The sequence below is a fragment of the Pongo abelii genome, chromosome 2 (genome assembly GCF_028885655.2).
Source record: "Pongo abelii isolate AG06213 chromosome 2, NHGRI_mPonAbe1-v2.0_pri, whole genome shotgun sequence".
Taxonomy (NCBI): Eukaryota; Metazoa; Chordata; class Mammalia; order Primates; family Hominidae; genus Pongo; species Pongo abelii.
This window is the reverse complement of record NC_085928.1, coordinates 203,841,520-203,866,759: the sequence shown is the minus strand read 5'-3', so window position 1 is coordinate 203,866,759 and position 25,240 is coordinate 203,841,520. Positions and strand designations below refer to the sequence as shown.

The following is a 25,240-nucleotide window of genomic DNA, read 5'->3' as shown; positions in this document are numbered from 1 at the left end:
CTTCTTTCTTTTAACCTATTTTTGAGATTTCTTCATGTTGTTGCCTGAATTTGTCATATATTTCTTTCTTATGGAGTATAGTTTTTCACTGTATGAATAGACCATATTTTGTTTATCTATTCGTCAACTGACAGACATTGGCATTGCTTCCATTTTGTGTTATGATGAATAATCTTGCAATGGATATTGACTTACAACTCTTTGGTAGGACACAGATTTTCATTTCTCTTGGGTGAATACCTAGGGGCAGAATTGCTGGGTTGCATGGCAAGCATGTGTTTACTTTTAAAGGAAAATGCCAAACTTTTGCAAAAAGGCGCTACCATTTTACATTTCCACTAGCAACTTACAAGGATCCCGGTTTCTCTATGCCTTTATCAACACTTGATATTGTTTTGTTTTGTTTTTTAATTTTCCTAGTAGGCATATAATTGGATCTTATTGTGGTTTTAATTTTAATTTGTATTGCCCTAATACCAGTGGTGTTGAACATTTTTTATGTGCTTTTGGACTATTCAGATATCTTCTTTGGTGAAACATTTGTTCATATCTTTTGCCAATCTTTTAATTGGGTAGTTTCTCTTGCTATGAAGTTATAAGTGTTCTTTATATATTCTTAATTCAAATCAGATAGTTTGCAAATATTTTCTCCCAATCTGTGATCTTTCGTTTCCTGTCACTGAACACATTTTTAAATTTCAATGAAGCCTAATGACTGTTTTTTCTTTTATAATTTGTACTTTTTGCTTCCTAAGGAATCTGCTTAACCCAAAATTATATTAAAAAAATTTCTTCATTTTCTCCTAGAAGTTTTGTAGTTTTAGTCCTGTAATCCATTTTGAATTAATTTTTGTATATGGTATAAGGAAAGGGTCAAGAGTAATATCTTTTATAACTATTCAGTGATTTCAAGATCATTTATAAAAATAGACTATGTTTATCCCTATTGAATTACCCTGGTATCTTTATCAAAATTAATTGACCATATAAAAGTGAGGATCTATTTCTAGACTCTCAGTTCCACTCTATTGATCCATTGTTACCTAATACCACACTGTTAATTACTGTAGTTTTATAGTAAGTCTTATAATCAGGTAGCATATATTTTTAACTTGATTATTTAAAAAAATTGTTTTGTGTCACAGGACAAATAGATGTTTTTCCAAAGAAGATATACAAATGTCCAATAAGCACATTAAAGATGCTCAAATGTAACTAACCAGTAGAGAAATGCAAATCAGAACCACAGTGAGATACCACCTCACACCCATTAGGATGGCTACTATCAAAAATAATCATAATAACATGTTGGTGAGGATATAGAGAAACTAGATCCCTTGTATACTGTTGGTGGAAATCTAAATGGTGTAGCCACTTGAAAAATAGTATGGTGTTTCCTTAAGTATTAATAATAGAATTACCATATGACTCAGCAATTCTACTTCTGCGTATATACCTAAAAGAATCGAAGGGGCTGGAAGAGATATTTGTATACCCATGTACATAGCAGCATTATTCACAGTAGCCAAAAGGTGGAGGCAACTCAAGTGTCCATCGACAAATGAATAAACAAAATGTGGTATGTATACATATACATACATACATACATACACACACACACAGTGGACTATGAAAAGAAGGAAATTTTGACACATACTACAATGTAGTTAAATATTGAGGTCATGTGAAATGAAGTAGGTCCATCACAAAAAGACAAATGTATAATTCCACTTATGTGAGGTAACTAGAGTTGTCATTTCCTTAGAGACAGAAATTAGAATGGTGGTTGCCAGGAGTTGGGAGTCGAGGGGAATGGGAAGTTATTTAAAGGATATTGAATTTAGGCTGGGTGTGGTGGCTTACACCTATAATCCCAGTGCTTTGGGAGGCTGAGGTGGGTAGATCTCTGCAGATCTCTTGAGCCCAGGAGGCAGGCGGATTCCTTGAGCCCAGGAGACCAGCCTGGGCAACATGGCAAAACCCCATCTCTACAAAAAAGTACAAAAATTAGCTGGGCATGATGGTGCATGCCTGTAGTCCCAGCTACTCAGGATGCTGAGGTGGAAGGATTGCTTGAGCCCGGGAAGTGAAGGTTGCAGTGAGCTGAGATCATGCCACCGCACTCCGGCCTGGGCAATAGAGTAAGACTCTGTCTCAAAAAATAAAATAAAATGAAGTTTATTAAACATAGTTTGGGAAGATGAGAAGTTCTGGAGATTAGTTGCAGGCCAGTGTTAATATACTTAACATTACTAAACTGTAAGCTTAAAAATTATTAAGTTGGTAAATTTTGTGTGTATTTCACCACAATTAAAAAAATTTTTTTTAATTGTTTTGTTTAATCTAGGTTGTTTGTCTTTTCAAATGAATTTTAGGATCAGCTTATCAATTCCTACAAAAATGTCTACTGGGATTTTTATTGCGATTTCATTAAATATATAGATTAATTTAAAAATAATTACCATCTTTAATGAAAAATATTGAGACCTCCAAGCGATAACATGGCATATCCCTCTGTTTATTCAGGTATTCTTTAATTTCTTTCAGCAATATGTTGTAGTTTTCAGTGTATAAGTCTTAAATATCTTTTATTAAATTTATTCCTAAATATTTTTATGCTACTGTCAATGGAATTTCTGAAGGTTTATTTTTTGGGTTGCTCTTTGCCAGCATATAGAAATACAATTGATTTCTACATATTAACCTTATATTCTGTGACACTGTCGAATTCATTTATCAGTTCTAGAAGCTTTTTGAAAATTCTTTAGGATTTTCTACATATATGATCACATTGTTCACAAAAAAATGGTTTTATTTCTTCTGTTCCAATGTGTATGCCTTGTTTTTGCATGACTTATTGAACTGGCTAGGACCTCCATACAATGTGTATGCCTTGTTTTTGCATGACTTATTGAACTGGCTAGGACCTCCATACAATGTTGAATAGAAGTGGTGAGACAGAATTTTTAAATGAGGTTATTTTACTCTATGAGGATCCCAGGTGGCCTCTGGCAGAGCAGTTCCAGCAGAACTGCAGGGCAAAACCAGGCTGCTGCGGGTGGATATGCGAGTGGGAATTGAGAGAATCACAGCTGCTGGGTGTTACCACTCATGAAGCTTGACTGAAGAAGGCAGGCAAATGGGTAAAGCACATTCCCTATTCTCAAGAGGCCCCAGAGTATAAACAGGGAAGTTCTAGACATGGATTTCTTCAGCTCTGCTGCTGCCTTCCTCAGTCCAGCCACCTTCTCCCACCTGGAACTTCAACAGCCACTTACCTCCCCTTCCTGTTTCTATTGCCCCTGTCCCATTTTCCAGCCCATTCTAGCGAAAGTCAGAGAGAACCTCTTAAAGTAAAAATCAGATTATATTACTCCTCCACTCAAAACTTGGCAACCATGGCCATCCAGCAGTGCGCGGCGTGGCCCACCAGTCCCCCGTTCCTCGCTGTGCCCCTGGCACACCATCTCGCCTCCTCTTCCTGGCAATTCTTTAGCCAGCTCAGGCTTTTTACAAAGCCTGGCTTCAGGGATTTAGGACAAAAATGTACCTGAGCAGAGATGCAGGTGCAGAGATGTGAATGTGGGTGCAGCCTGTCAACAGATGGGCTCATTTGAAAGAGAAGCCGAGTGAGGCTGGTCCAGGCTCCCCACGGGGATGAGGCTGCAGTACTCACCTGCCCGTAGGGCTGTTTAGAGTGTAGATAGATACATTGCTTGAATGGCTATTTGGTCTCTAGTCTTCAGGTTAATTTGGTGTGTCTCACAGGCTTTCTACAACCTTGCACCTCGACGTGTGGTCTGTGGACCAGGAACATTGTCATCACCTGGAAGCTTCTTGGAAATGTAAAATCCTAGGCCACCTCCCAGACCGATGGAAGCCACATCGGCATTTTAACAAGACACCCCGGTGATTCCATGGTGCATTCTTATCCACATTAAATTTTGACACCCCATAAAAATTCACTCTTCTGAAGCAGAATTCACCTCTCTCTAGTAAAGAACTTTAATTTTTATAATGTGTCAATGAATGAAAATGTAAAACCTAGTAAGAGAAAATGGAAGGACTTGTTCATACAAGTGGTAATTAAACAAATGGGAATGAAACTTGGCTAAGGAGAGGGGATGAAGAGGATTAAACTCATAAAAGCAAGTTGGGGGTTCAAATGAGATTTCTGGGAAGGCATCAGTTGAACTCTGCAGTGAATGGCCGACCTGTTTTCGTTTGTTTAATAGCTGTTCTCATGGTTACTTCCGTCTCATAGATGCCCCGTCCCTACAGTCATGCACATATTAGGTCAGTATGCTCAGCAAAAAACACCCCAGGTCCAAAAAGCTTTATGGACGTCAGGTTACAAGCTGTATTCTGCCCCACCCTGCCCCCCAGCCTCTCACCATCTTAGAAAGGCAGGACCTGTGCCATCACTGAAAGCAACGGCATGTTGATATTTCCGTTTTGCTTTGTTTTGTTTTTTTTTTTGAGATGGAGTCTCACTCTGTCGCCCAGGCTGGAGTACAGTGGCGCAATCTCGGCTCACTGCAAGCTCCACCTCCCAGGTTCACACCATTCTCCTGCCTCAGCCTCCCGAGTAGCTGGGACTACAGGTGCCTGCCACCACGCCCGGCTAATTTTTTTGTATTTTTACTACAGACAGGGTTTCACCTTGTTAGCCAGGATGGTCTCGATATCCTTACGTCGTGATCTGCCTACCTTGGCCTCCCAAAGTGCTGGGATTACAGGCATGAGCCACCATGCTCGGCTGGCATGTGGATATTTCAACCCAACCCAACACTACTGTTGGGCGAAGGCCTCAGGTGTCCAGGGAACAGAAGCCTTTGCAAGCTGGAGGGTGCAGGCCCCCCACATTCTGCACCACCATCGGAGGTTCTCTTGTTCAGTGGTTTTACAATCTTGTTTTGTAGCCTGGTTCTGGCAATGCTGCCCGGACCATTCTCCTCTCAGGACTTCTCCTACAGTCCGCCCAGAAGCAGAGCCCCACAGGGCAATGACAGGTGCTTCTGCCTTTGACTTATGAACTCAGCCAATATTGTCCAAGATAAACTCTGATCTAAACAACAACAAAAAAACTCAAAGTATAAAATGTGTGTCTCTACAAGCAACACCACTGTTAGAATGTCAGGGCTGAGAGACCTCATTTATTGGAACAGGCCTTCACCTGTGATCAATTACCAACAGGAGGCAGAATAGCAACGTGTTAAAGAGCTCACGTTTTGGCACCAGGCTACCTGACTTTGAATCTTCGCAGCTGTGTGATCTTGGATTAAATGTTAACATATCTTTTCTTGGTTTCCTCATCTATAAAATAGAAATAATCATAATGCTTGCTTCATAACGTTATTCTGAGGGTTAAATAGAACCATTAACCTACCCTACTTAGGAGAATGCCTGGCACCCAGGACCCGCTCAGTAAATGTAGCTATTGGAATCATCGAATCCGCTGCTAGCATGGACTCTCAATGAGGGGAAGCACGAGAGGCTCATGGGAGCTACAGCCTGGAGGAAGCTGGGGGTCAGGGAAGGCCTCAGGGGTAACTTGAAGTCTAGGAAGAATAGGCAACCTCCTGGGCTCCACATTCTACCTCTTATTTGTTCTGCTTATTATTCTTATTTGTTCTGCTGGAGTCCACGCTCGCGTGTGGACACACACACATGCAACACGTCAGCAGATTTGCAGCTGTCAGGGACATAACATGGGAACAACTGCCAGCAGCTGAGATCCCAGCCCCAGCGCGCTCACTCTGGCTGCTCCAGCTCCAGCTGTGAGGGCGGAGGAAGACTGGAGCCAAAAGTCAGCCTCCCCCACCCCTGAGAAAATCTCCCCAGATTAGGCAGCTGCCTCCTCTCCCTCCCCCTCCCCCTAGGCTCTCAGCTGGAGGATGGGAAGATGGATAGGGAGGCGAGGAGCCTGAGGCCAGGAAATTGGCTCTCTTTATTCCCATCTTCCTGGAGAGTGAGCAGGAGACCCCCGCCCCAGGATCCCAGAGTCTAGCCTTGCCTACAGCTGTTCTGCTTTTGCAGCCAGGCATCTGTCCGGCTCCATTGTTCCTGGATGTGGGTGAGGGATGGGAGGAGGCTAGCCCTGCCGTCCAACTCTAACAGTGCTTCTCAGCCGCGGCTGCACTTCAGAGTCACTGGGGAGCTTCGGCTTGGGCCACGCCTCAGAAGAACTGAAGCAGAATCTCTGGGGGTAGGGCCTGGGCTCTGGTATTTTTTGGTAAAGCTTCCTGGGTCACTGTACTGAGTACCTAGGGTTGAGAAAGATGGACAGATAAGGAAAACTAGCTTGCAGGAGTCATAAACCACAGACCTTCAGATCCGAATGGAACTTTGGAAACTGTCGGCCCAACACCCTTTTCTTTTCTTTTCTTTTCTTTTTTTTTTTTCTGAGACAGAGTTCTTTTGCTCTTGTTGCCCAGGCTGGAGTGCAATGGCACTATCTCGGCTCACCACACCTCTATCTCCTGGGTTCAAGCTATTCTCCTGTCTCAGCCTCCCGAGTAGCTGGGATTACAGGCGTGCGCCACCACGCCCAGCTAATTTTGTATTTTTAGTAGAGATGGAGTTTCTCCATGTTGGTCAGGCTGGTCTCGAACTCCCAACCTCAGGTGATCCACCCGCTTCGGCCTCCCAAAGATTACAGGCGTGAGCCACACAGCCCAGCCACCAACACCCTCATTTTCTAGATGGGAAAATATAAGGCCTGGGGAGGAAACAAGATAAGCCTAAGCTGAGTGAGCTGTGGCAGAGTGGAGAGAGAACCCACGCGTCCTGATTCCAAGTCCAGTGTTATTTTCATGATGTGTATCACGACAAATTTTAGAAATGCCCCTTGAACACTTATGCCTTGAAGGATAGTGCTATTAATAGTTGCTACCAAGAGTACAAAAATGACATGGCACCTGACATCAAAGAGCTGGACAGAGCGGCAGACATGAGCCACTGAATGTCACCACCTGGCCTTGGGCAGACAAGGGGTTGCTAGATGAAGGCCCACGCTTACCACCTCATTCTCCCCACCTACCCAGCTGTGGAACTTAACTCTTATGGCTGCTACCAGTACAGCAATCCCACGCCTAGGCCTGTGCAAGAGGAGTCCAGCACTTTCTAGGACCATGCCCATGCCCATGGGCAAGGAGCCCAACAAGTCAAGGGCACACGGCTACCAGGAGCTTGTGTTCCTCAGTCTAGTCCTTACCCTGAGCATCTGGAACCCTTAAATTCCCTGTCAAAACACGACTAGCCAGTTCTGGGGCCTACATGGGTCTTTCCTCAGGTTTGTTCTCCCAAGTATGGATTGCACAGCCAGCGTGTGTACCCCTAGGCCCAGGATATGCTGCCAGTGCATGCACCTCAAAGCCTAGGGACCACCAAGGGATATATAACCAGCATGTGCACCCACCCCTAAGCCCAGGGGCCACCGAGGAATACACAGCCAGTGTGTGCACCCCTAGGTCCAGGGGCCACCGAGGAATACACAGCCAGTGTGTGCACCCCTAGGTCCAGGGGCCACCGAGGAATACACAGCCAGTGTGTGCACCCCTAGTCCCTGGGCCATCAAGGGATACACAGCCATTGTGTGCACCCCTAGGTCCAGGGGCCAACACAGGATAGTTGCATTCAAGGGATTTGGAAGAGGACCTGGGCTTCTGAGCTGGGTGCTCTGCTGTGTCCAGATGGGGCTGCATAAGGCTCCTTGTGGACAAGGACATTGCTGGGGAAGGAAAGGGAAGGGGGTTGGGCATGGGCTAGGGGTAAGCTCCCCTTTTGAGAATTCTAAATTAGAACATGGGCTTCACGTTATTATAAAGATCTATTTGTCTTGGCTGAAGGATAAAATATATTTTAGTTAATAGCTTTAAGCTTATTTTATAACTTTTAAATAATAGATTGATTAAGTTGCATTCTTACCCCAGGCTCTGCAAATGTTAAGGCAGGCCTCTAGCCCACACTTTATCTTTGTATGTATTAGAAAACAGTGCCCCTTTTGCTGTCTGGATAACCCCATCCAAGAGTACAGCTTAGGACGTGGAGGGTGGTTGGGATTCTATCCCCATTTGGCACCGTGGCCAGGTGTCCTTGTGCTGTGTAAACCCTGGATACCCTTACCTGGCTGTTGTGGAAGAAAATCAATCCACGCTCTAATAGCATAAGGAACAATTCCTGGGACAAGGGCATGGGAGAGCCACAGTGGGACATTCTCAGTCCTTTAGGATCTCACACTACCCTGGCCTGCAGTCTCTCTCCACATCTCCTGAATTAATAGCACCTTGTCTTCATCTCAATCAGTGATCCAAACACATGAAGAACCAAAGTACCCAGGGCCCCTTTCCCTGAAGCAAATCAGCTGGTCCACATACATGTCTGGAGTCCACGGGCTCGCCAGTCTGTGTGGGCTCTGTTGGCTCCACTGCATGCACAGAGCCTCCAACTCACAGAGCTACACTCACCACAGCCCATGAACACAGGGCAGAGAGGTTCCTCTCAAGTGGAGGACTGGGGAAACTTCATTTGGTGAGGACTTCTGTGGGGGGCTAAAGACTAAGCAGGCAGAGGTCATGGAAGTCCACCCATGAGCTAAGTCTAGGCGGTGGGGAACATGGGCGTGGCTGAGAAGAGCGTGCCAAGGTCAAGTGAGCTGTGTGTGAAGAAGAGCAGTGGGCGAGGTGGGTTCTGAGTGTCAGGGGTAGGAAGAGGCAGGCAGGAGCAAGGTCACAGTGGTCCTGAACACTAAGACAAGCAGTTCAGAGGCCACCTGGTCTTCACGCTGACAATCTCAGCTGCACTCTCTGAGGAGACCTAAAAGGTAGACCTTTTTGTGCTGTTGGTAATTTTTGACACCAGAAAAGTGTGAGTTCAAGAATGTTAGTCACACTCTTGCACAATCAAGATGCTGGTCTTTCTCCTCAACATGGGACTTGTTCTGAGTGAAGCCAGTACAGTGCCCGGAAGAAAGCATTGATCTTGAATCTGCTCAAGCAGGTGGCTAATTGTGTGATTGAGAACTCTGAATTTTGCCCCGTAGAGTCCCTCTGCAGCAGGGCTGTGATATGCTCATCTGTGTATCATTATTCATTCATTTGTTCATTCTTCATACATCAGCCTCCAATTGAGGTTTTCCTTCAAGCCAGTTCACCACGAGAGCCAAGGACAAATCAAAGCAGCAGCAGACAAGGTCCCTCATGCCTTTCTTTATTCTCTTAGAGCCTCCATCGTAGTAAATTGCCTCTGAGAGAAGGATGAAAGGCATAAATATATTCTTCTTATCTCTCAGGCAGGTGCTAGTTTTGTCTTCTCTTCTGGACTAGGGTATGTTGCTTGGGAAGTCTTGCAGGTAAGTGGCTGGAATGTGTTTAAAAGCCTGAAGCTAGAAATGTGAGGGCCAGTGGCCGGAATGCAGCCTTGTATTGCTGGGACAGAAACACCTGTGAGCTTCTCTTTGGGTGCTTGTATTTAGCTTTGCAGTGTAGCTATGCATAGCCCTTCATTCCTCCATAGACACTTTCTTGAAGCAAAAGACCCCAGTCCCCTACTGCCTCTCCCTCAGCTCCGCTTGTGTCTATCATCTGGCTAGGTGCAAAGTAGGTGATAAGTTAATGAATGTTTAACTGAATAACCCTTTCCTGCTCTGGGGTAATACCCAATACAAAGTCCTCTCTGCCCTCACGCCTCTACCCTCCAAACACACATTGACACCCTCACCCCAGACTGCAGGTGGCACTGGAAGAGCTGGGAGGGGTCTGAGGTAGTAGGGGTGAGGGACTGGGGCCTTGATTTAAACACAGACATCTTCCTGCTAGATTTCACATTGGAAAACAAATCCCAGCTTTTGTTCAAACCCTGGTTCATTGGAAGTAGTGCCCCACACCTGAGAGGCTAAGGAGCAGGCAAACAGGATTCATGCTTATCCAAAAGGCTGATCCACGCTTGAGACCTCTCCTCATCAGAGCACCGCAGTCTCACCAGTTAACAAGAGTCCCCACGAAAGTTTCCTGCAGCAAACCTGACAGACGTGCTGTTTTGCAAATTGTGGCCTGCATTTGCATAATCCCCTAGCCTGGGCGGATGCATATGAAAGGCCTCCCCAAGGCTGCAGGAAGAAACAAGGGAGGCCTCCCTTCCCCCACCACAGTCAGAGGACCCCAAGCTGGCCATGGCCTGTTCCCGCACACTAGTAGCTTCCCCTTGGTTTGGAAAAGTGGAAGGTGATTGAAAAATAATGTTTCTATAGAGGTCACTAAATTTTACTGGCCACAACCTGTGCCAGGTCCTATATTCTTTCATTTCATTCTCACAGTCACTTCCCAGGGGTGCTGGTACTATTCCTGTTTTGCAGATGAAGAGACCAAGAGAGGCTAAGTTGGGGTTAAGTAACTCTCCAAGGTCCTCTATTGAGTAGGTAACAGAGTCAGGACTCCAGTCAGATCATGTGGAGCATCCAATTCGTGGTCTCTCCACTACAATGCACTCAAGCCCAGGTAGAATGCAAGAGGCAATTTGGTCTCATCTCCAAGGCTCCACCACCACATGATGCTCCAGGCCTTTCTCTTCCCCTGTCCCCTTCCTCTGGCATCAGCATTACAATGTCTCTGCATTCTCTGCAAAGTGAGTTATTATTTTAGAGAAAATGTGGATACGGCTCAGTTGACTTTGTTACAGGAATAGACACCCCCAGCGCTGAGAGGTCCCTTAATGCCCTGCTTATGGGGAAATGAACAGAAGCCGCCACTCTGAAGATGTCAGGCCTCAGTGGGTAATGATCCCAAGGCTGGGCTGTCTTCATGACATTTGATAGTCATTTTGCCATTCTTGTTCTCATTTAGTGAGCCTTGAAGTGTAGTAGGTGTGGTTATGATTCTTTAAATGCGTAGTTTCTTGCACTATCTTTGGGATGTAACATCCTAAACTTGGAGATGGTATTTCAGATCCTGCAATTAACACGGAAAATTAAAACTCAGCAAATAGAAGCCATTTGTCCAAAGGCATGACCAGAACTATGACTGCAAGCTCCCGATGGCAATGCTTCTTCCACAGATTCATGAGGCTGGTGGATGAGAACACATGACCTCATGGCCTCATGGTGGTCCTCTGTCCCAACATCTCCATCACAGGTGAATAAACTGGGGCTAGGGAGCTGTGGTGAGTGGCATATCAAAGTGATTAGGCTCCCACTGATTACTGTGCCCCACAAATGTGCCTTCTCTCCATTTATACTGTCTATTTTGGAGTTTCAGTCCTGCATTGACTCACAAGGCAAATGAACATCTATATACTCAAGAAAGGACCGAAAAACCAGGAGTAGTTCTCAGTCTCTTCTTCTGACCTCAAGTACCAATAGGGAAAATATATCCATGAGTAATTTACAGCCTGCTGGGGACCTAAGCTCAATAGCCATGGAATAGCCACGTAGACCTCTGTCTTCCTGCACTCAATCTCCTTAATCATAACATGGGCAGGAGTGAGCCCCTCAGCCCTTCCCTCAACCTACTCCTGCTGGAACCAGTGACCGACATTACCTTCCACACAAGAGGGCCAACCAGAAACCATGGGGTCTTAGACATACACAGTCCCTGCCCACAATCATTTCCCCTCCTCTGTATTCCTTCTGTTTCTCCCTTGGGGCGCACTTTCATATCGTGTTGGAATGATTGCAATAACCTCCTGATGAGCCTTGTAACCCTCACTTTAGCACCATCATTATCCGCACACCACACTCCCACCGTCACCAAATCCACCCTCCACATTGCTCCAAGAACAGGTTTGAGAACACATATTTGTTTCTGTCACTGCTTTGCCTCTTTTAAATCCTTCAGTGACTTTCCACCGCCTTCAGAATGCATTTTCGATCTTGTGGCAATGGTTATGCTGTTACAATTATCTGTCTTCTGTCTTCCACATTGAGAGGTGAGCTCCTTGAGGCAGGCACTGTTGACACAGAGAAGGTATTCTGTAAATGATTTAAATGAATCGATGAGTAGTAAATAAACACTAAATGAATAGATGAATGGATGGAGAGTCCACCACTAAGCAGGAAGCCTCATTTTCCACAGTACAGGCAAATCAGGTGCCCTGGAGATTAGACTCAAAGAAGGAAATATGAGACTGGAGAGATGCAGGAGTGTTTTATGACCTTGATGGTAGATTTAGGATTTAGACAGGTAGAGAGGGAAGCACGGAGATGAGGGGAGAAAGAGAGGAGAGGGAATCCTAAGAAAAGAAAAATAGACAGTACAAGTACAGCATGCAGTGAAGGAATTCATGTCAGTGAGGTGAGGCCTAGGAATGGAAATAGAAGGGCAGGTGGGCAGCAAGCTGTGGTGGGGGCCTTGGAGCTAGACTGAAGAACATGAGCTTCCATCTGCCACAGCATTAGGGCTCATGCTGGCCAATGGTGGAGAGAGGAATAGCTGAAGAAAAGTGGTAACAGAACCGACTCCCACAAATGTGTGACTGTTGGTGTTTCATTTGGCTCTCGTTGACTTGAATTTAAAGGCATCTAAATATCCTTTTCCCCCTTATTTTTTTAAGACACTAATTGAACACTTGGGCCCTATAAATAAGTGGTGAAGAATGAACCGGTTTTTGTTTTAATGAAAGGTTAAAACACATTTAACCTTTGTTTTTCGTTTTTTGGGGTTTTTTTTGAGACGGAGTCTCGCTTTGTCGCCCAGGCTGGAGTACAGTGGCGCTGTCTCTGCTCACTGCAATGTCTGCCTTCCGGGTTCAAGCGATTCTCCTGCCTCAGCCTCCTGAGCAGTTGGGATACAGGCACGTGCCACCACCCCTGGCTAATTTTTTGTATTTTTAGTAGAGACGGGGTTTCACCATGTTGGTCAGGCTGGCCTCGAACTCCTGAGCTCAGGCAATTCGCCCGCCTTGGCCTCCCAAAGTGCTGGGATTACAGGCGTGAGCCACTGCGCCTGGCCACATTTAACCTTTTATTGAATGTGCAGTCAACATCCAAGTCCATTTTTATCTCTGTAGTATTCCTGAGCTGTGATCTCCAGGAACGGTGATGCATTGATGTCATAGCCCTGAACAGCAAACACTGTCTCCTCTCTGTCCTGTCCCTGAGAATGGAGTCAGTACCTCTTTGAATAATTAACACTCTTTTGAGTAGACACAGTTAGGGAAAGGGTTTCGGTGAAGTTCTTATATAGTTTGTTCTGCTGTCAAATGTCAACTAAGCCTTCACTCTCTTCTTTCTTGGAAGAGACAGGCAGAGGTAATGTGGATGAAGCAAAGAGCCGCTGTCTGGGATTGGGGAACTAGGCTCTATCCCTCTCTCTCTTGCCAGTTTTCTGCATGGTCTTAGGCAAGTCTCTCTCTCATCCCAGGCTTCAGTTTCCCCAGCTGTGAGAAAGGGTTGGATTATACCTTCTTTTGAGAAGAGTTTTGTGCTCTGAAATGCCACTGACGTCTGTGCCGTGTCTCCTCTGACCTCTGCTCCGTATACTTGTTGGTGACAGCATTGGAGGGGCAGGAGCCCTAGGTGGAGAAAAGGAAGGGCTTCTTTTAAGGAGACATAACTAGGAAGAAAACCTCTAGCCAGGGGAGAAAGAAGACCAAAGAGCTCTGTCCTTTGCACAGGCCTCACATTTTTATGGGCCTTTGCTGGCCTTGGACCATGAGCTGCCCACACACACACAGGGGAACCCCCCAGCAGCCACTGAATGCGGCATTGTGGCACTGGACCCCACCAGCCAACAGCCCTTGCTTGCAGCCTCCCTTAGAGCAGACTGGGGAGCAACCAGCCCAGCCTGTCAGCTCACATCAGGCTTGGCCTGACAGGGTCCAACAGAGACCTCCCACAGAGATGGGAAGGAGAGGAAATTAGGTTGGAAATTCACTGACAGCCCACGCTTGACCCCATGGAAAGTGTTGGTTTGGGCTGGAAGAAATAGCACAATTTAGCTTGACCAGACTGGCCTGTTCAAACAGACTCCAATGCCACAGAGCATTGAGTTAAGCCTCCTACCAAATTCTGACTCTTAAGCCGTTGGATATCCACTGTGTAGCAGGCATAGAGAATGCAGAGGTAAAATGTATGACTACTGTTTTCACAAAGCTTGCAGTCTAGTGAAAAGAGAAGGCATGTCAACAATTTGTCATAATCTATCTTGCTAAATGTCATACTCAAGATACACAGAGGGGTTTAGGGGGGAACTGAAAATCCAGCAAGTGATTCTGAGAAATAGTGAGAGGGAGGAAAATCTTCCTAGAAAATGGGAAATATCACCTGAGTTTTAAAAGATAACATCCCAACTAGTTTCCCAGTGGAAGAGAAGGGGCTGAAAGGAGCATGCCTGGGAAAAGGCCCAGCATGTTTGCAGGCATGGAGAGGTGAGAATATGGCAAGACTGAATCACTGCACACAGCTCTCAGAGGCCGGGGAATAGCGTGCAAGGGTGGAAGGGCAGCAGGAGCACCTGGAAGTTTTGTAGGTTGAACTGTGTCCCTCAAAACAATATGTCAATGTTCCAACCCCCCAGGACTCGTGCATGTGACTCATTTGGAAATAGGGTCTGTGTAAATGTAATCAAGTAAAGATGAGGTCATACTAAATTGAGGGGAGGCCCTAATCCAATGACTGGTGTCCTTATAAAAAGAGGAAGATGTAGATGCAGAGACACACAGTGGGGAAGCGTCATGTGAAGACAGAGGTGGAGTCCAGAGTGATGCCTGTAAAAGCCAAGAAACGTGCAGGATTGCCAGCAGCCGCCAGAAGCTAGGAGAGAGGCAAGGCACAGATTCTCCCTCCGAGTCCCCAGGAAAGAACTATCCCTGCCAATACTTTGATATCAGACTTCTGGCCTCCAGAATTGCGAGGCCATACATTTTTCACCCAGTTTGTGATCGTTTGCTATGGCAGCCGTGGGAAACTAACATAGTGGGCGTATGAGCCACTCTGAGCTTTCACTTGGTGGTAGCCTAGGATGACCCTGGCTTCAGAGATACTTCTTATGGAGCTCTTAAAATGACTTAAAAATCCCCATACCCTGACATTCAAGCTGTTACCCTTCCAGATTCTCTTTCATACCTGGTGCCTGCTCACAATCCTTCATTAGACTATGTATCCTGATTTTTATAGTTTTTCTTCTTGATTCAGAAAGGTATACTGTCCATAATTACAGAGTCATATTGTGCGAGTTTGGGTGAATCAGTGAACTATCAAGTTGCACCACGTGTCTTCCTCAGTTTCTCTGATTCATCATCCTTTCTTTGAGATTTACAGAATTAGATTGATTGCAAACTTTAAAAAATGACGTTCAGCTCCTTGCAGGCCCATGTGAGCACACAACTGTCTTGCTTTCAGACCTGCACCTCCAATTTCATCTCGTAGAAGAAATCTTCCCATGAGTATCTCTAAGGCAGGGCCCACCTCCAGTGTTTCTTTCTGATCCTGCACAAGCAAGATCACCTCCAGGATGTCTGCTCTGTGTTGGCTGATGGGGAAACTAAGTTGAATAAGACATCCTTAAGAAGCCGACAGTCTGGTGAAGGCTGGGGTTGGGAGACAGTTATAAAGACCAAGTTGTTTCAGTAAGTTGTAATCAGTGACACAGGAAATGGATGTATAAGGTACTTTAGAGACCAGAAGGGGAATACCTGGCCCATAATAATGGCTTTCATTCTTTATGACCCAGACACCATGGTAGAAGCTTTACATGTATTATCTTTAATCCTCAACAAGCAAGGTGTGTAGTACTATCCTCATTTTATAGGTGAAGCAACTGAAAAGGTTAATTAAGTAACTTGCTCAAAGTCTCTCACTTGGCAAGTGACAGAGCCTCTGTTTGATCTTAGGTCTGCCTGACACCCAAGATCACACATGGATTCTTCACAATACCAGGGTGACTGATGCTCAGGGCGTGTTTCATCAAAGCAGGTACTTTAAAATATTCACTGATTTTTCCATATTGTTTTTGTGCTATCCAAAACATTTAGTTGAAAGATAGTGATTAATTTAAACTCACCAAAGTTGCCAACAACCCACTAATTGCTGTTCTTATCTTACTTGACCTTTCTGTATATTGGTCTTGCCTCTGTCTTGAAAATCCTTCCTCCCTTTGGCCTTCATAACATCGTACTTGGCTGGTGTTCCCTCTGCCTCTTTGGATTCTTTTTTTCCACTTATTCTTTCTCTGTTGAGCTCCTTCAAGGCTCTGACCGCTACTCATTTTTCATTTATCATTCTCTAACCCTCTTTGGGAGAAGTCCATGCATCTCACTTATTTCTATTACTGTCATAGTCATGGTTTCCTCATTTGTTCCTTGTTGATTTCCAGATCTTTGTATCTAGCATCGACCCCTCTTCTGAGCCCCAGACCTAGATATTAAATGCTCTTCCAACCTTCTCCACATGAAGCTCCCACAAGCACATCAAAGTCACCACATCTACCTCTGATCTCACCATCCTTCCTCCCAGAACCTGCCTCTTCTAGCCCAGGGAATTGTGCCCCATATGCCACTGTTGGTCAAAGCACCCCTCTCCTTCATCCTTCCACACTTGAATAATTCCTCAGTTCTCTTCATTCTACCTCCTAAATCTCTCAAAAATGCCTGGCTCAGCTATCCCCACAGTCACTACCTTGGGTCTCTCCCTTGTCTTCTCTATCTAAATGATAATTCTCTAAAACTTGTTTAAAAATTTAAACTTATAGATGATTTGCAAGGATAATGGATAATAGAGTGTTCCCGTATACCCTTCACCCAGCTTTCCTAATGTTGGCATCTTGTATAACCGTGGTCCAGTTATGAACTAAGAAATTAACATGGTTTACTGAATGATTGTGATGGCCTTGTTGACAGATACTTTGGGTTGTCTATTTGCCTCCCCAGAAATTTTTTTCGTTTTTCAGCTTGAAGTGGAAATGTGCTCATCCGTAAGGGATGGATCATGATAGTTCCTTCTAGATGCTACCCTAATACTTTGCTCTTTCTCCATAATCATTGGGTCACAAATCTGTGTACGTGCCTGCTGTTGTCACTGGACTTAAAAGCAGAACTGACCACTGCATTCTCACTAGGCAGTCAGTAAATGTTTGTGATACAAATGAACGAATGAATGAATGAGATCAGTGTGGCTAGAGCTGTAGGTTTGTAGATGGCAACCAGAAAAGTGTCACTTAGGAATTAAAAAGTCTGAACAATGATTGAGGACCCAAAGTCCTTTCTAACACAGAGGCCCAGTCCCAGTACAGATGGACCTAATGCCATTTTTATCCTCACGCTGACCATTCTTAGTGATGAAGGACAGGGATAAGCCTGGAGTCACAGGCTCCTTGAATGTCATGTCTGGGAAAGTGCCTTAAATCCAATGGTTCCCAGACCGAGTTGGCTGACTCAGAACCTCCAGGGATGCGGCCTGGCAATCTGCCTGGTTAATAAGTTTGCAAGGTGATGCAACACGCAGTGGGAGCTGGCCCTGGTCCAAGAACCGGCGTTTGGAAACCCCTGCTGAAGGCCAACCTGCTTATTTACAGACAGTGTGGACCATCTACACATAAAGGCTCCATCCAGCTCTGACTTTTTCTGATAGATTTTTCTTTTTCTTTCATTTTAAAATAAGCCTGTGAATTTGGATGCTGTAATATGCATCATGGATATATAGATTATACTTTAAAAATGCCTTTTAGAAAGTCATATAAAACAGAAAATATCTCCAGTCTCTTTTTTTTCTTTCTTTTTTTTATTATTATACTTTAAGTTTTAGGGTACATGTGCACAACCTGCAGGTTTGTTACATATGCATACATGTGCCATGTTGGTGTGCTGCACCCATTAACTCATCATTTACATTAGGTATATCTCCTAATGCTATCCCTCCCTCCTCCCCCCACCCAACAACAATCTTAATCTTAAAAATTTTTATTATAAACCTCATTTTGTATAATGTAACATCAGAGATTTTTATCTTAGGAGTCCTGTGTTAGCATTTCATTAGGATCTGATGGGTAAATGATATGTATACGAATCCAGATTTAAGTCTGCAATCTTCATCCATTTCTACCCTGTCTTTTGGGCACTTGCTAGCCTTTATTTCTACATATAGGATTTACTCATTTTTATCACTAGAATATAGTACAGGTTTATAGACCAAAATAAGTCAATCCTGATGTTCACAGCTCTCCAGAATTATATGTCTTCTAAAGGAACAGCCACACTTTGAAATACCCAATATTCTATAATGGTTTGGCTGGTTACTTACTTCATGGAATCAGAGCTATCATATGTCAAAACCTGACCTAACCCCGGCTCTCCTTCTCATTCTGGATAAAGTGAATGAAGCTGAGGAGAAACTTGGGCAGCCCCACCATGGATCTGCACAGCCATCGTTGGTGCAGATGGGCTGCAGGGAGCGGGGGATGGTGGGCCACAAAGGTTGATTGACCACCTCAATATTTATCCACCTCAGGCGAGAACAATGCAGCTTCCAAGTCTGCAGTTTTTCAACTCAGAGCCCACTTGCTAAGTGCAACCTGGGGTCAAGCCTGTGGCTAGGCATGGGAGGAGACAGTGAATAAGCTGTCACAGACAAAGCTCGCAGTGCAGTGGAGGAGAAGTTCTGGGAGTTCTAATGAACTCAGTGTTTCATGCAACAGTGACAAAACTTCTATAAGTCCCAGGTTAATTTGAGTCCTTTAAAGGAAAAGACACTGGATGTTCAACGATCGGAGCAGAAATGATTTCATGGTCTGCAGTGCACATTTTTTGTTCTTTCTTCTTCACTAGAAAGCATTCTTTTCCAACAAACATTTAAGACACAATTAAGCCTTCACGGCTAATCAGATGTACATGAAAATGCTTTGGTCACCATTTTTCTGGGCAACTGCTGTGACATCTGTTCTATACAACAGGGCTATAGGGGAATAAACCATTTCTATAGCCCTGCTTCCTTTGCCTGTGATGGGAGCATCCCACACCCAGTAAGTGTAACATCCACTGAGGAACTGTAGTTCTTCTGACTTCTCAAAGTAACTAACAGGCAAGGAGACCCTTTCTAACATTTTGATCTTGGGGCCCCAGACTTGAAATTTGCAGCTAATGCTTTCATCAGAGCTGTGACAGGTTTCTTCCTACCCTCTTTTCTTTTCTTTTCTTTTTTCTTTTTAATTTTTTTTAGCAGAGTATCGTTTTGTTGCCCAGGCTGGAGTGCAGTGGCGCAATCTCAGCTCACCACAACCTCTGCTTCCTGGGTTCAAGCAATTCTCCTGCCTCAGCCTCCCAAGTAGCTGGGACTACAGTCACGCGCCACCATGCCTGGCTAATTTTTGTATTTTTAGTAGAGATGGGGTTTCACTATGTTGGCCAGGCTGGTCTCGAACTCTTGACCTTGTGATCCACCTGCCTTGGCCTCCCAAAGTGCTGGGATTACAGGTGTGAGCCACTGCACCTGGTCCTCTCTTTTCTTCTTTCTTTCTGCAAGCATGTATTGAGCATATATTATGTACGAGGCCCCGTGCCAAACTCTGGCTTAGTTGATTGAGAACAGTAATGCAATAAAGTGACTGCTGACGGTATGTACAGAGTATTCCGAAAGCACCTGGGCCATCCATGGTTTTGTCCAACAATTATTTACTGGGCAATTGTTCTGCTGTGTCAGAGACATAGAGATAGAGATAAAGTAGAACGAGTTCCTGTTTTCAAAGACCTCACAGCCCAGTCATAACACCTAAATAGAAACAGTTAAGAAACAAGACAGATAATGTTGAATGGCATTAGATACTGATAGTCTATCCACCCATCCTTCCAGCCACGATCCAATCATACAACAAGTATTTATCAAATATTCACTACGAGCCAGCTCTATTCTCAGCTTTAGAAATGGAGCATTGAACACAACCACCATACAAACCATAAATACAAAAAAATTAATGAGGGGTTAATTCTAATAGTTAAAAATTATTCAAAGAGAATAATTCAGGGTGATGTGATAAAGAATGCTCCAGATAGAGAGGTCCTGGGAGATATCTCTGGGGCAATGACATTTGGGTTTACGGGGTGTGAAGGAGGCAGCCATGCGATCATCTGGGTGAAGATATAAGCCCACGCTAAGGGAACAATAAAAGCAAATGCAAAAGTCCTGAGGTGGGAATAGATTTAGTGGGTTCAGAGAACAGAGAAAGAGCCAGAGTGACTGGTGTATAATTAGTGTTTAGGGTGGGGAGGAGGCTGGTGTCCTAGAAGAGGAGATCTGAGGGAAGGACGTGAAATGAATTATATAGTCTCTTACAGGTCAGGGGAAGATTCTATTTCATTCCTTTTTTTTTTTTCTTTTGACACAGGCTCTCACTCTGTCACCCAGGCTGGAGTGCAATAGCGTGATCTCAGCTCACTGCAACCTCTGCCTCCCACCTCACCCTCCCAAGTAGCTCAGACCACAGGCGTGTACCACCCTGTCTGGTTAATTTTTTCTGTATTTTTTGTAGAGACAGGGTTTTGCCATGTTGCCCAGGCTAGATTAGATTTTATTCTAAATGCACTAAGATGACTTTGAGGAATTTACACTGGGAAGGCCGTATTCTGATTTATGCTTTAAAAAAACTTGCTATGAATCCCTCTCTTGGTAATTAATAGGACAAGTATACAAAAAAGTAAATAGTAAAGATATAGATCCAAACAACACAACTTAATTGATATTTATAGAACTTTCCACACCCAATAAGTATAAATACACATCATTTTCAGCTGCAAATAGAACATTCACTGAGATCAAACATTTGCTGAGGCCCAAAATATATCTCAAAATGTTTCCAATAATTGAAGTATTATAGAATGTGTTCTTCCAGCAAACAAAACTAAGCTAGAAACCAATTACAATAAGATACCTAGAAAATCCTCCAAATATTTAGAAATTAAATAACAAGCTTCACACTTTGACCTAGGTCAAATAATTAATTAAAAGGGAAGTTAGAAAATATTTTGAGGCCAGGCGTGGTGGCTCACACCTGTAATCCAAGCACTTTGGGAGGCCGAGGTGGGCGGATCACTTGAGGCCAAGAGTTTGAGACCAGCCTGACCAACATGGTGAAATCCGGTCTCTACTAAAAACACAAAAATTGGCCAGGCTTGGTGGAGCATGCCTGTAATGCCAACTATTTGGGTGGCTGAGGCATAAGAATCACTTGAACCTGGGAGGTAGAGGCTGCAGTGAGCCGAGACTGTGCCACAGCACTCCAGCCTGGGCAACAGAGAGAGACTGTGTCTTAAAAAAAAAAAAAAAAAAAGAAAGAAAGAAAAAAGAAAATATTTTGAACTGACTGATAATGAATATACAAACAATATACCAAAATGTATGGTATGCAGCTAAAGCATTGCTTAAATGGTAATTTATAGCTTAAATGCTTATATTAAAAAGAAGAAAGGTTTAAAATCAATGATCTAAGTATTTACCTTAGAAAGCTGGAAAAAGAGCACATTAAATCTAAAAGAGAGAAAAAAATTATGAACATAAGAAAAAAGAAATAAATGAAAGACCAGAAAGCAATGAAATAAAAACCATACTCCAAATAGAAACAATTGGCAAAGCCACACTTTATTCTTTGACAAGATTAATAAACTTTACAAATCCTTATTAATTAATCAAGAAAAAAGTAAAGTAAACATAAATGACTCATTTCAAGGATGAAAGAGGGGATATCCTATAGATCCTACAGATATTAAAAGGATAATAAAAGAATACTATGAACTCTGTCAACAAAGTCAATAATTTATTTCAAGGAACATATGTCTCGAAAAACATAACTTACCAACGCTGACTCAACAAGAAACAGAAAATCTAAGCAGCCCAATTTCTATTTAAAAATTTCAATTCATCATCTTATTCAAAAACATTCCCACAAAGAAAACTTCAGACACAGATGGTCTCACTGGTAAATTCTATCAAATACTTATAGACCCATTTTACAGAAGCTCTCAGAAAAAAGAAAGGAAATGACCATTTCCCATCTCATTTTATAAGGCCAACATAATCCTGACTTTAAAAACCCGAGAAAGACATTTTTAGGACGAAAGACATTTTTAGGACAAGGACTCTCTCATCCCCACTGCATGGGATGAGCACACTGAGGCTTGGAGTGCTGACGTGACTTGTCCCAAATCTCGGGACATGAAACGGCAGCACTGGGGCCCAGGTTCCCATCCCAAGAGGTTTTCGCTACCATGCTGTCCTCTAGAAAGTGGCCCCTTCACAATCTGCAGATCACATCCTGTAGGCAACAGCTCACACCTGCCAGGGCCAGGAGGCAAGACCTGAGGAATGCCCCTTCTCCACTTCCTACCCCTAAAGGAATGTGGATAGTGGGTTTTGCACCCCATCTCGCCCATTGTGTGAATCTTCCTATTTACAATGAACAGCTGTGTGAGGCCAAAGATGTATGTGTGGTTATAGGAAAAAAACTTCCATATCACATCTGGTTTTGTCATCTGGGCCAACAACCCTGTCTAGTCCATTATGTATTGCTCTGTGTAACAGATACGGCACAGAAGGAATGCTTAAAAGTTTTAACAGGAAAGCAAGTCCCTGCCAGATGAAGATAATGGCAGGATCACAGCATGGTAAGAGCAAAACTCTGCTCAGTTTTTACTTATGCAGAGGCCCAAGTTGTATTTAAACTGAAGCTGGAGTGTTATCTATTAATATTCAAATCAGCAACGTCTTGTGTTTTACCCACAGTCAGAACTTGAAATAACAGCCTCAGTTCCTCTGTGACCCTGCAGTTTTGATGTCCTGGGCATGATTTTAGAAGGGGGCCATCGGCTAGATCATGCGAATTTATTTCACTGTGTTTGTTGTAACAGGTTGCCAATCTTCATGACCTGCTGGGGAACATGGTTTAGCTTCATCTCTCAGCCACGGGTTGCCAATCTTCGTGACCTGCTGGGGAACATGGTTTAGCTTCATCTCTCAGCCACGGGTTGCCAATCTTCGTGACCTGCTGGGGAACATGGTTTAGCTTCATCTCTCAGCCTTGACCTCAGTCACGTCATGCTGAGGCCTCCCGTCAACTCTAGGGTCATGGTTTCCCAGTGTGTCTTCTGCCTGTAATTTTCTCTCCTGCAGTCTACCTTTCCCAGCTTCACTGGAAGTTGTATTTCTAGGTTGTCTTTGGGTTAAACTACACATTCAGTAGTGCGTCTCTCTAAATTCTATCCTCAGTATGTGTTACTGACTTCTCAAATTGAAATTCTCCAAACTGAGCTCCCAATGCATCCTCCCTATCTCCAGAGTCCTTCCTGTCTCAGCTAAAAGACAGTTCCATTCATCTAGTTGCTAAAAAACAAAAACTTGGTAGCTTTTATTGGTTGGCTGTACCTTTTCTCTCTGTCCCACATCCAATCCACCAGCAAATCCTGTTGTCTCTAACTTTGGAAGAGACTCAGAGTTCTTACTGCTTACCACTTCTACATATCACCCTAAGCAAACCTCCTGATCTCTCAACCAGATTATTGCCAAGCCTCCTGACTAGGCTTGCTGGTTTCTCCCCTGCTATGCTACTATTTTCTTTTTCTTTCTTTCTTTCTTTTTTTTTTTTTTTTTGAAACAGAGTCTTGCTCTGCCACCCAGGCTAGAGTGCAGTGGTACAATCTCGGTTCACTGCAACCTCCATCTCTCGGATTCAAGCGATTCTCTTGCATCAGCCTCCCAAGTAGCTGGGATTACAGGTGACTGCCACCATGCCTGGCTAAGTTTTGTATTTTTAGTAGAGACGGGGTTTCACCATCTTGGCCAGGCTGGTCTCGAACTCTTGACCTCGTGATCCACCTGCCTTGGCCTCCCAAAGTGCTGGAATTACAGGCATGAGCCACTGCGCCCAGCTACTATTATTTTCAAATAGCAGCCAGAGTGCTCCTGTTAGAACTCAGAAGTCAGACCATATAACCCCTGTGTGCAAAATCTGTAATTACCACCTTGCTCAGAGTAAAAGCACCATTCATTATAGTGGCCTACAAGGCCCTATGCTAGCTGGCCCTTCTCTATCTCCCTCAACTCATCTCTGCTCTTCGCTCCGGTGCCTCTTCCACTCAGCCACACTGGGCCCTTGCATACTCAAGGCAAATTCCTATCTCAGGGCCTTTGCACCTGCCCTTCCCTCTGCCTGGAGTGCCCTCATGTCTGCAGAGCCCATTCTCTTGTTTCTTTTAGATTCCTTTACATGGAGGCGTTCCCTGACTACCCAAAATAAAATAGTCCCTTCTGCTCTGACCCTCCCTACCCTCTGTTCTTGCTTCACTTTTTTTAACAGCACATATAACAGCCTGATGTCCTGTTTGCTTATCTAATGACACTTATAGTTTATCTTCCCCAGTGGGCTATAAGCTCCATGAGGGCTTGAAGTTATTTATGTTATTCACTGCTGTCTCCCAGTGCCTAGAACAGTGACTGAGACATAATAGGTACTCAATAAATGTATTTTAAATGAGCAAATAGATGAACATATTCCTCTAGCCTCATCTTCCAGAGAATCCCTCCCATTGAACACTAGCTTTTAAATAATTTTAATAATGATGACAAGTATTCCTTGAAAAAAACTTTGGCAGGTACAAAAGAATATTTAAAAAATAAAGATAATGGTTGTCAACATATATGTGTGTGTGTGTGTGTGTGTGTGTGTGCCATATTGATTACAACAAGCAAACAGAAAAATAATATGGCCAAAACATGCACAAAATACGTCAGCACAGTGTGAGGAAAGAGTTGACTGGGTTCCAAGTTCTGTGGATTTACAACAGTGGGTCCCTGGTCTCCACAGCATCCCAGTGGTAATCATACAGACAAGAAACCAGATGTTGGGTTTATTGTGCGAAACTTTGTGGTGACATGGGTGGGGTTGTGTTTGGACACCCCCTCCAGGTTCTACCTCCTCAGTGTTTTGATTATTTGGCAAGAATAGAAAGCATTCCTGGGAATTGTACAGTGCCTATTGGAGTCCTTATTAGGAGAGGGATCGCTCAGGCACAAATGGATCACTCAGGCCCCGGATGTTTCCGGGGAAAGGAAATAGTGAAGTCTCTTCAGTGCTGTTTGACTCTCCCTGTGTCTGGGATTGCCAGATGTTTCAGGACACAGGTGCATGAGATGGTCCCATTTCCCAGGGCCTTGTCCTGTTTCATGCTGTGTTGGGACGTCTCATGAAATCAGGACGTGAGTTTCTCCCTGATTATAACTTCCTATATATCCCTCGTAAAAGTGAGTTTTCTGTCTATAGATGACCTACAT

General features: G+C 44.0%; 1 long non-coding RNA gene across 1 annotated transcript in view; it reads left to right on the top strand.

The window, feature by feature from the left end:
* The window catches only part of LOC129058361 (uncharacterized), a 50,300-nt gene that overhangs the window by 5,626 nt on the left and 19,434 nt on the right, over nucleotides 1–25,240 (top strand). Inside the window, exon 2 of the long non-coding RNA XR_008523474.1 lies at nucleotides 15,826–15,907. This is a non-coding gene — a long non-coding RNA (uncharacterized LOC129058361). The remainder of the gene's footprint in view (nucleotides 1–15,825; nucleotides 15,908–25,240) is intronic.